Below are 12,789 nucleotides of genomic sequence, written 5' to 3'. Positions count from 1 at the left end.
TTAGGATCGCAGAGCGCAGAGCGTTCTGAATCATTCTCCGTCCTTATCGATACTTTGACTTTTGTTTTTGAAACTTGCGTTTCTCCAAACTCAGTCAAAGTGGGGTCTTCTTTAGACACCCATTTGTGTCTCCCTAAAACCAAACCCACTGATGAGTAACTTTTTACGTCAAATCATAATCGAATGAAGTGAAAGTGTGGAAACTCTAATGTTGCGGTTGGATTTTATTTCTTTTCTTTCTCTCTGTTTTTGAAAACCTATTTTTAGAAAATAGATAATCCAGTTTGGTTTGGTCCATGGAAAGGGTCCAATAATGGTATATTTGGGTCGGGTTTGAAAATAGATTTCCAACGATATATTATAAGCCCAATTCCGATAAATAATGAGGAAGTTATGGCCAAATTACTAAACTGGGCCTGGTTTGATATTTATATGCTGCCCAATGATCTAGAGGAGGGTCTAATAATGATTTATCATTCCTAATGCAATTAGAATTGATTATAGTTTTCTAGATTCTTCTAGAAGATTTTTTTCATTCCTAATTTAATTAGCATTGATAAATTGACTTTAGTTGACTTTTTAGAGTTTTAATGAGTTTAAAAGAAGTGTTTTTAAGGAAAATACGATTTTTCCCTTCTGTACGGCTAAATTTTATCAAAATTAAGAAAACTCTAAAATTGTTTTCTAGCGCCTAACGACAGGATTAGCGCCTAGCGCTAATGCTTGGCGTCTAGCGCTAGCCTAAGCGTCTGGCGCTAATGTCTGGCGTCTGGCGCTAAGTTGTTTTATTCTCTTTGAAACTTTGATTCGTTTTTTTATCCATCCAATTGATTTTCTCTATAAATAGCCTCCTGAAATCTCCGTTTTGAATCATCAACAACTATCAATTTCCATCATCAATTTCTTCTCATCATCAACAACAATTAATTTTCTTATTTTCTCTAGTTTTTAAGAATCTCTTGATCTCCCTCAAGCTTTCTCTACAAAATTCCGCATTTACAAGATCTAGAAACACCTAGCCAAGTTCGAAGTTGCCTTCGCCCTAGACGTGAAAGGTTTTAATTTCTAAGGGTTTGGTCTCAAATCTCTCTTTCAATTACGGAGTATTTAATTTAATTGTTTGTTTTATTATTTTCCTTGAAGTTACTAATGTGTGTATTTTGTTATTAGAAAGAGATACGAGGCATCCAAGTAAGTGCATTAATTTTTTGCAATTATATTATGATATAGAAATCATGTCTAGGTTGTAATTATGATTCCTAGTGTCATGTTAGGATGCTTGATGTTTTGAATGACAACAATGATTCCTAGTATTATGTTTAGAGAAAAAGGTTATAATATTAAATATGCTTATTATGATTCCTGCGATGCTTCCTTTTCTTTCTAATATTCATGTTAGTATCATGTTAGGGCTAAATATTTGATCTTTATTGTTTAGTGACATGCTAGGGTTTGTTATTAATCTTGTTAGTATCATGCCTAGGATTTTGCTATTATTATGCATTAACATAATTATTGTTATGATTATTATTATTATTATTATTATTATTATTATTATTATTATTATTATTATTATTATTATTATTATTATTATTATTATTATTATTATTATTATTATTATTATTATTATTATTATTATTATTATTATTATTTATTATTATTATTATTATCTCAAAAACAAAAGTCATACAACCTACAATAAATTAGTGGGAAGCCGAGATACAATTTGGGCCCCCACTCCTCTAGCTATTGCAAATCCTACCCTAGTGAAGATATGAGCTGCAGCACGAGCCCCAATGTCTTGCGTTGTCGAGAACCTCTGAATCCGCTTCAGTAACGCAACAGCCTCTTTCTCTAATTCCCCAAGCGAAGAAAAGGAGAAGGGAATGAAACCATATCCAATCGCCTGGCATCAAGCTTCATACTTAACCCGCTTCCGATGAGCTGCATCAGCCACAACCCGCCCAGGAATGAAGTCAGATAGCCCTGACTGTGTCAAAGGAGAAGACCCTGTCAAATCAACACAGACATCGCGACCACGATCCCATGAATAAAGTAACACATCCGCGGGTCTGAGGGCCTCGTCGTTCCCTCCGGCCAACCCAATGTCAACCTCTTTTCTCGCTGAAATCCCAGAACGATAGCAAACATCAACAAGGGTATCCCGAACAACATTATGCCGATGTTTAATACCCACAATACCAGCACAAGACACTGCGTGATCACCGAAAATATCTCCAGCAAAAACCCTCGAACAAGCAGAGCACAACGTCGAGATAGAGAACAATGGAACACCCAACCGATAGGATAACACACAGCGATAAGTCTTGGCGTTCATCGTCTGACCCAACCCTGAAATACGAACCGCCCGAAGCCAAGCAGAGGTGTGATCACCCTGCTGTGATTTCCATAATGCTGATTGTCGAGGAGTTAAAGAATAAGCAGATTCTGCAGAAGCGGTAACCTTTGTGAAATATATATCTTCCAATTTCTTCATAAGTTTAGGGGCAGCGACCTCACTAGGATTACTCAAAATTTCAGACTCCACTGTTCCATTAAACAGACTCAACGCATCCTCAAAGGCTCGTCCAAGACCAACAATGCCAGCATGCCGAAGAAGTTGTGTCTGCAACCCAGCAGACTGTAACTGAGAAGCAAGAAAAGCATAGTGACGAACATCACCTGCAGAATAAACACCAAGCCCTCCAAACGCAAATGGTAAGATGGCAAGTCGCCACTGCCAATCACCAAACCCAGGCCCCGAAGCAGTAACAATACGCTCCATGGAAGATCGAATAGCTGCATCAAAAGTGCGCTGAGCCACCTCAAAAGTACTAGGAGGACAAGTACGCAATGCAAAGTAGAGTTTTGAAACTCCAGTACATGCCCTAAGTAACAGCAGCTCACACTGAGGATCATCGAGCATAGCGACCTTATCCATAAGGGCAATGGTCTTGGTCACCCTCTACATCACAAGCTCACCACTAAAACCAGGATCGGAACTAGCGTGACCTCCAAGCAACCTAACACCACGCAAAGGTCGAGCAATATTAGGTGGAAAGACACCCACCAGCCTACTTCGAGGGTCTTCTGTAGGCTAGAAAACTTCAGTTTTTTCCACATTAAGACATAACCCATAATGAGGTCCTTCCTCCATAATCAACTGCAGAACTTGCCCCACCACCAAAGTGTCACCAACAATTGTGCCGTCATCTAAATACCAAGCCTGAAGACATACATCAAAAGTCTCTCTGATTTTACACACCAGGGGTTGTAAAACCAAAGAAAAAAGCAAAGGACCAAGGGGATCATCCTGCTGCACCCCTTGAGATGACCATAAGGTTTGGTCCCCATAGTACAACCTGGCTGGATTAGAATAGTAGAATTCTATACATCGCGAAATGCCCGGACAACGACGACGTACCTCACGTAACATGACCGAACGATCAACCAGATTGAAGGCATTTTGAAAATCCACCAACAACATAGATAGACAACCATCAGAACCACGGTCCTCAATCAACCGATTCACCGCATGAAGAATTGCCTCACCACCTGAAGAAACCCCAACACCAAATTGAAGGCCATCAAAGTAACTCCCTAAAGACTGACTAACCATAACAGCGCCCACCTTCGAAACGAGACGCCGCCAAACCGTACCCACAGCAATAGGACGGATACCACCACCGGGCTTGACAAGTGGCGTAAGAGGAGCACTAGCAATGTACTCTCCTAATTCCAGAGGACATCTCCCAGCTAGAAAGAGATTAACCACCCCAGTAATAGAGTCAACCAACTCATCTGAGACTGCCACAGCTGCACCACTCAAGCAATCCATAAGATGTTGAGCACGCAAACCATCCCTACCACATGATGTGCCACGAGGGAAACTCCTAATCCGATCCAAAACAACAGCAGAAGTCGTAACGAGATGAAGGTGATCAATAGGTATATCAGGCAAGGAAGGAGCTGGAGATGAAAGGTGCTTTGACTGTAAATCTGCAAGAGTGGCGTCATTATAAGGTGCAACGCCTGAAGAAGAAAGAACCTGAACTGCAGCAGTGTAATGGCCATCGCAAATCTTCCTACGACACTGCTTAATATTACGCTCTTCCAAATCAATGTCCTCATCATCAACCATCGACAAAGTAGGAGAATCCTCTGCCAAAATTTCCCTCACAAGCTGCAAATTACCACCCGCTACACTCCAAGAACAAATAGCACGGGAAATACTCTCTTCTTGATGCCGACGTCTTACCGAAGACTGAGACTCGCGACTACTCCGCGGGCGAAAGATTTTAAGGATGCAAAGAGGTAACACCAACAAAGAGACCCAATTAGAAATGTCATCGGGCTTAGAGATCACCTTATCAAGAGCACCTTTCTGAACCCGAGAAAACCCCAAACGACACTTGGGAGGGATAGACTTAACAGAGCGAAACCCCTTAGAGAATAAACAATCAAGGAGGGCCACATCAAAACCACCATTATGATCTCGCACCAATCCATCCATACGATCAACTCGAGCAGGAGAAGAAGGAGATTGCGGCTTGGTGAAATTATGAAGCACAAAACGAACAACATCATCTCCTTCATCAGGGGGTGACACATCCTCATCCCCACCATGACGACACTTAATACGTATCGTGTGCGTTTTATAGCAAACTCCACATAACCAAATCCTCATACGCCTAAAAGTAACTTCTGCCTCATTATAAACAACCAAATTAGAAGTAAGAGAATGTCGGGTGATATCTCGCGCACCGATACAACAATGACGATCACTAAGATGTTTGATTAGAGAACGTCGAGTAAGGCCATTTCCACTCCCATCTTGACAACCACTAAGACCCACAAAGGGACAATGAAACTTCACAACGATAGCCGACATAGCTGACTTGCACCACCCAAAACTGAAATACGCCCAAAAGAGCACCAGAAACTGCCACAAAACAGCACCCAAAACTGCACCCAAGAGCTGCCGAAACTGGACCAGAAACTGCACCAGAAAATGCTGCAAAAACAGCACCCAAAACTGCTCCAAAACAGCCCCCAATACCGAAAATCGCTGGAAATATTGATCACCGAAACCCAAAATAGAAACCAACAAAGAACCTCCTCTAACTGACCAAAAACAACACCAATATTCGCGAGAAAAGCTGCCCTCAAAATGACCCAATAACAGCTTGAAATTGCACCCAAAACGCACCCAAAAACAGAGCAAAACCACGCTTGAAAACACAGTAGAATTGCACCCAAAACCGCAGCCTGAAAACTGACCAAAACAGCCCAAAAAATACCAAAAAAAACGCACCATAAAGACGCTTGAAACAGCCCGAAAACCCGAGGAAAACAGCGTGAGAATTCGCCAGAAAATCGATCAAGAAACCACCCACAAAAGCCGCCTGAAATCCGCCCAAAAGCCGCCTGAAAACCACCCGGGAAACCACCTGAAATCCACCCAAAAGCCGCCTGAAATACCCCCTGAGTGAAAACCGCCCACCTGATCACACCTTACGCCAGAGATGATGTCGGAAAAAGGACTCGGAACTGCACCCAAACAGCCTGAAATTGCACCAAACCAACCCGAAACTGCTCCAAAATCGCACCTAAATGACGATGAATTTGTAACAAAAAAAACCGAGAACCCACTCCTGACCAGAACACTAACCTGATCGCCGGAAAGCGCCGAAAAATCTGCCGGAAAAGAACGTGGAAACCTACCCTAATCGCCCCTTATCACCCTAAAGACGCTTATTATTATTATTATTATTATTATTATTATTATTATTATTATTATTATTATTATTATTATTATTATTATTATTATTATTATTATTATTATTATTATTATTATTATTATTATTATTATTATTATTATTATTATTATTATTATTATTATTATTATTATTATTACTATGTTGCTTGATATTTATTGTTATTGCTTGATCACGCTTTTTATGCATGTTTATAGGGAATTGGTACTTGTAATCACGCTTAATAAGATACTTAATAATCTTGTTTAGGGCTAGTTTGATTATAATTCAAGTGATCGCCAATAATAGTTTTATTTGTGCATTAATATTCAACTAACATAGATAAACAAGTTTAGGGTTAATCCTATTGATTGTATGTAAGTCAGAAAGCGCACATGAATACGATCAGAATAAAGTAGAGGCCTATTGTAGGGAATAATTTCAAGCCTTTAAAATCCCACTAGCTTGAACCCCACTGTGATCATACACTAAAGTACGGTGGCGTCCAAAAGGGAAGAAGATAGAGCAAAAGAGTCGCCAACAAGTTTTTAAGGAACTTGTAAACCGTTCACGAGGTGAAGGTTACACCCCTTAACGATCCAAGAGATCGCCAACTCCATAAGGTCATGAACCAAATAAGGGTTCGGGGATGAAGGTACAAATCCAACCTAAAAGAGATTGAACCTGCCCTAATAATAGGCCTCTACTTTATTCTGCTCGTATTCATGTGCGCTTTCTGATTAACATGCAATCAATAGGTTTAACCCTAAACCTGTTTAATCTATGTTGGTTGAATTTAATGCACAAATAAACTATTATTGGCGATCACTTGAAATTATAATCACAATTAACCCTAAAAAGATTATTAATTATCTTATTAAGCGTGATTACAAGTACCAATTCCCTTTAAACATGTAATAAAGGTGATCAAGCAATAAATAATAAAATATAATACATATCAAGCAACATAATAAATAATCAACATCATTAATAATAATAATATCAATCATAATTAATAATAATCATGACCATGTTAAAGCATAGCAAGATCATAGGCATGATACTAACAAGATTAATAACAAACCCTAACATGTCACTAAGCAATAAAAATCAAATCTTTAGCCCTAACATGATACTAACAATCATAAATATTAGGAAGAGAATAAAAGGCATCATAGCAATCATATTTGATATTAAAATTAACCTAGACATGATACTAGGAAAATCATAATAACAATATAAACATGATTTCTACATCATAATATCAATTAATCAATTAAAGCACTTACTTTGATGCCTCGTACCTCTTTCTAATAACAAAATACACACGTTAGTAACTTCAAGGAAAATAATAATCAAAACAATTAAATTAAATAATTGAAAGAGAGATTTGGGACCAAACCCTCAGAAATTAAACCTTTCACGTCTAGGGCGAAGGCAACTTCGAATATGGCTAGGTGTATCAAGATCTTGCAAATGCGGAATTATTTATTTGAGAAAAGGCTAGTTTAGAAAAAGGGAGAGAGAGAATAATCAAGAAAATCTTGATGAGAGTTGGTTATTGAAAAAGGGGAGATATGACCTCTATTTATAGGAAAAAAGAGGGTCGAAGAATTAAGAAAAGAATCCAAATTCGAATCGAAATAAAACTCGTAAACAGCAGTTTTTGCGGATTTTGTTTTTATCATATCTTTTGATCCAGAAATCGGAATAAGATGAATAAGATGTCGTTGGAAAGATCTTGAAGTCTACTTTCTAACCCAATTGGAATCAGATTAAAATATGTTGTAGAATAAAAGATATGAACGAAATAGTGAGACAGTGTCAGTTTTGGATAGAGTTTGATATCTTATTCATATAATATATCATTGGAAAGATAATTTGAAGATCTATCCAACCATATAAAATTTGGATAAAAAATATGAGGCACGAAAATAATATCTAACTGTCTTTGAACATGTTTAAATTCGAATAGAATTAGGACTTTAAAAAAGGAAAGTTTTATAAAAAAAAGGAAAGTTTATATTTAAATCAAATTCCTTAATCTTATCTTTTCAAAAAAGGATAATTAAGATATTTTAGAAACTTATAGAAGATTCTAATCAATCCTAATTAGTTTAGGAATAGGATTAAACCTTTGAACCCTCCTCATGATCATTGGGTCGTAGGTAAAATCCGGTTTGGGCCCAGTTTAGTATTTTGGCCATAACTTCCTCAATATTCATCGGAATTGGGCTTATAATATATCGTTGGAAAGGTCTTTGCAAGCCCCATCCAACTACACCATTATTGGACCCTTATCATGGTCAAAACTAAACTGGAATGGACGTTTTCATAAAATAGAGTGGGTTTTCGAAAACAGAAAGAAGAGAAAAGAAAATAAAAGTTTTCCGCAACACTAGACTTTTCACACTTTCGTTTCATTCGATTATGATTTGACGTGAAAGGCACTCATCACTGGGTTTGGTTTTGGGGAGACACAAATGGGTGTCTACAGAAGCCCCCACTTTGACTGAGGTTGGAGAAACGCAAGTTTCGAAAACGAAAGTCAAAGTATCGATAGGGACGGAGAATGATTCAGAACGTTCTGCGATCCTAAATCAATCTTGTAACGCCGATACCTGCAAAACTAGCATTAGTCAAACAGATAAAAGAGTTAAGAAACGCGTATCTTGCACCGTCGAGCACACGTCTCTGAAAGTAACCGATATGTTGCTGTATTTTGTTTGATGACTTTCTACAAGCTAGAGAACGCCATCTTGCTGTTTCGATGTTCACTCGTCTCTGAACAAAGAGCTTCTTTTTCTCGCTGTGATAGTCTTCGAAAAGATCACTGCTTTTTAATCCTTAATGATGCTATGCCAGTACGTCGGCACTTTGCTGCTTGTGAACCAGTATGTCGGTGCTTTTGCTGTGATGACAATCCTCTTTTCTTTGGGAATAGTTGCCAACACAACTCTTGTATGATGTATGACAATCCGATTTAGGGAAATTTGTCAATGCTTCGTAACAATCCATCCTTGGAAATGTTGTCACGATGAAGCGACAATCCGTACCTCGGAAAATTTGCCAAAATCCAATTTTTGGAAAAGTTGCCAATGCTTCGTAACAATCTTTCATAAGAACTTTGCTACGATCGACAATCCACATCTTGGAATATAACTCTTGAAAGCAATCCACCTTGGAAATTTTCCAACGCTATGCGACAACCCTTTTAGGAAAATATTGCCACAATTGACAATCCGCGTCTTAGAACATTTGCAAAAAAAAAAGTCGACCGACAATCCACTTCGGGAAAATTTGCCACTTACTGAAATGAATGACAATCCACGTTGAGGAACTTTTGCCGATATTTATGATGAATAGAAACCTACAACAATCCTTTGGGAAATTTTGCTATAGGGAACTGGGTGTATGACAATCCAATCTCGGAAAACTTGCCAGCGATCTATGAATGTATGACAATCCGAACTTGGAAAAACTTGCCAAACAAAGAAGGAGCACGACAATCCACGCTTGGAAACTTTGCCAGAGATGACAATCCAATCTTGGAAAAATTGTCGTTGAAGAAGATGCACGACAATCCATTTTTGTAAATATTGTCAGTTGGGGATGACAATCCGATTTTTGGAAAACTTTGTCGTTTAATAAGAATGCGCGACAATCCATATTTGGAAATATTGTCGTTTAAGTGCTTGCTTTTGAACCGATTGTAATGAGCCAGTGTTTTAGGCGCTTAAGCTAAGTGAGACGATCTTTTTTTCAGGTCAATCACTTACTACGATTGTAATCGAGCAGACTACTAATCATGTCAAATTGCTTATAGGGGCTAACTGGCGTACCAAGGAACCCGAAATTGTTGTATGAGGTCGAAATCACCTTTCTGGAAGGCTTCGAGCTCTGTCGTTGCTGAAATATCTCTGGCGCCAGGAATTGACTCTGTCGCTGAACACTGTGATAGGGTCTTCCCTGTTCTGCTGCACCTGTATTTATTTTGACTATAGAACTTTTCCAATCTTTAATTATCTTAGGGTTGACCTAAGGCTTAATGTTGCTTGACTCATTGACTTGACATGACTCAAGGTATAAACTTGACTCGCTGATTGACTGACTCGAGGTTGACTCGACTCGAAGTGTAATGACACATGTGTTAGACTCAAATCAAAGTGATATGGCACGACATGACTCAATGTGTACATGACTCGTGTGTGCATTGTAATGTGATCGTACGACTCGAAAATGCAAAAAAGCAAAAAATTTCCGTCATTTTTATGGAGGGTACCGACTTTCTCCCGAAAAAGAAAGACGCGAAAAAGAATCGAAAGTGAAGTTTGAAGATGCATGTTGAATGAGCTTAGTCAAATGTTGTTTGATACTATCTCTCAAGGTTCAAGGATTAATTCATCCTAGGCTATCTCAACTGTTGACTCCATGATGAAAGTATTTGGGTAACTTAGGCACGGAGGCTAAGCACTTCATACTTCGTGATGCAATGACAATTATGAGTGATAAGTGATTTTGATATGATAAGGCATGCTTCAATGTCAAGATTTCATGACAAAGGGTTCCTAAGGGAAGTATATTTGGTCATGTATATATCTGTGCAGTGTGTGATAGTGACACTAAAGCTAGGCCGCAAGAGCTAAGTGTGTTGAAAAATATATTGAAAAGAGTCAAATGGTGGTGACTCTTAGGCTAGGTAAGCTAATAATATAGGGATCAAGCCCCCAAGTCTAGCTCTAAATGAAAAGGGATGAGCATAGGGATTCCCTTGATATGATCATGGTGTAAGTGTGTGAATGTTTATACGAATGCATGTTTATTACGGCCGCACCTCGATGTGAGGTTGCCTACGTATCCGTTAGGAATCAGGCCGAACGTAGCTCTAGCCAAACCTCGCACAAGTGTGTATACCTCAAAAAGGTCTTTTTAAGGGTTGTAACGTGGTTAGGCTAAAGGTTTAAAGAAGAAGGGGATAAATGCTCAAGACCCTAGATAAGCCCCAAAGGTGTGCAACCTTGCTTTTGAATATTTGTATTTTCATGCTTGAGGTTTTCTACTCTTCTTTTTTTTTAGCTCTTTCTTTTGCTTTAGCATTTATTTTATTTTAATAAGTGTGGGCAATCTGGATCATGCGGTCTATCACTCACTTGGCATTCATGTTTCTCAGGCACGATACCGAGTACTCGATAAGAGACGCAATCTGAGACATGTTCTTATCGAAGATACTTTCATATCAAAGACATTGGAACACTTGCCCTTTTGTACACTTGTTTTCGTTTTTTTATTATTGCTTATTTTTTTGCTATTGCTTTCTTTTGAATTTGCTCAAGCTTTCTTTAGAATTGCATAAGTTGCACACCATCCCATCCCAAGGTTAGGTAGATGTAGGTTGAAAAAAGAAGGGTCTATCATTAGACGAGGCTCAAAGTGGTTTATGAAGAAAGGATTGTATAATTGAAGGGCGAAAGGAGATATGATGTGGCTACAAGGGGTGCCTCAAATCCTTAGTATACCTTGTGCTTAATTCGACATGGTTTTTTTTTTTTTTTTTTTTTTTATATTTGATGCAATGTAATGAAATGATCATATATAAGGAAATAAATGCTCATTTTATTAAAAAGGGAAAAGAAAAGAAAAATTACAAACATAACCTAAAGGAAAAGAAAAGGTGTCTATGCTAGACTTATTGGGGAAAGGAAAAAATGAAAAAGAAATAGAAAAAGAGGTCATGAAATCTTTTCGTTGAAGCTCGCCTCTTGTCTTGTGTTGTTTCATCATTACCCTCATTTTTTGTTTGTCAATCATATGACTTAAACTTGATTCAACACACATGGATGGAAGAAGTGAAGAAAGATGGAATAGAAAGTGAAAAAAGAAAAAAATGATGGAGGTGGAGGGATATGAAGAATTAGGGATAGAATGTACCCCCCAACTCAAATGACGGAAAAAACCGACTCATGCATGAACCTAAGACATGGCCATGGTGACATGTGCTCAAAGTGTGTGCTAAGACTAGTGAGTGTAGATGGTGCGTTAAGACTCGTGTCACGACCATGTGGCTAGACTATGTGACCAAGACTCAAGCAAAGACTAAGTTAAGACTTCACGTATATGCATTAAACTGGACAGACTGTGGTATTTTAGTCATAACTTTTGATCTGCGACTTTGATTGGGATGAAACCAACGCCAAATTAAAGATAAAACTCGGGGCTACAGATCCATAGATTGTAAGACTCGTAGTTCTTTCTAGAACTCTAGCTATGACCAAAAAAAGTTGACATTTGTGCAGTATACGGGAATAAAAATCCGGGTTGACTTAAAGGAACTTTGACTCGATTTTATGTTTATTTATTAGCTCAAATTAATTAATTAATTAATTAAACAAAGTCCTTTTGTCATTAATCAGTTTATTTAGTCTTAACACAAGTCAAACAAACGATTAGGAAAAATCACATAGAGTATGCACAACAAATAATGCACAATTAGTCAAGTAGGCACAATATGATGCAATGAGTTCGCAACCTAACCATGGCTCTAGTTCTCTAAAGTTCGGGATATGGTTTAGTCAAATAGGTTCCATGGTTAATTGTCCATATGCACTGCGTAGAAGCCTAACCGTGAAGGGTTAACGCGTGTGGATAGAACACCGCGAGTTTTTTAGAAAAAACTCACTTCCATGGTTTGGTGAATTCAACCTCTCAGATGTACCCTTTGTTGCCAGGAGCGTTCAATCGGGTAGATAGAGCATGAATTCCCAGAGGGTTATGTCCATATGTAGAACACATATGGGTTTCAGAAAAGTGAGAAAAAATTCAGTCAGGAAGTAGGATCGAGCAAACAATACGAAAAACCGGTCGAAATTAGAACGCATATTTCTGGCTCGATATTGGGGGAAATTGGCGCCAGCAAACAGAGACTGGCGCCAACTTTTAACTGTAGCGCCTGGCGCCAATACTGGCGTCTGGCGCTACGGCTAAAAGTGTGGCGCCAAGCTCTGGCCCCTGACGCTACTTCCCACATGCCTCAGCA

Source organism: Chenopodium album, chromosome 8 (genome assembly GCF_948465745.1).
Source record: "Chenopodium album chromosome 8, dcCheAlbu1.1, whole genome shotgun sequence".
Lineage (NCBI taxonomy): Eukaryota > Viridiplantae > Streptophyta > Magnoliopsida > Caryophyllales > Amaranthaceae > Chenopodium > Chenopodium album.
The sequence above is the reverse complement of the archived record's forward strand: the minus strand, read 5'-3'. Positions refer to the sequence as shown.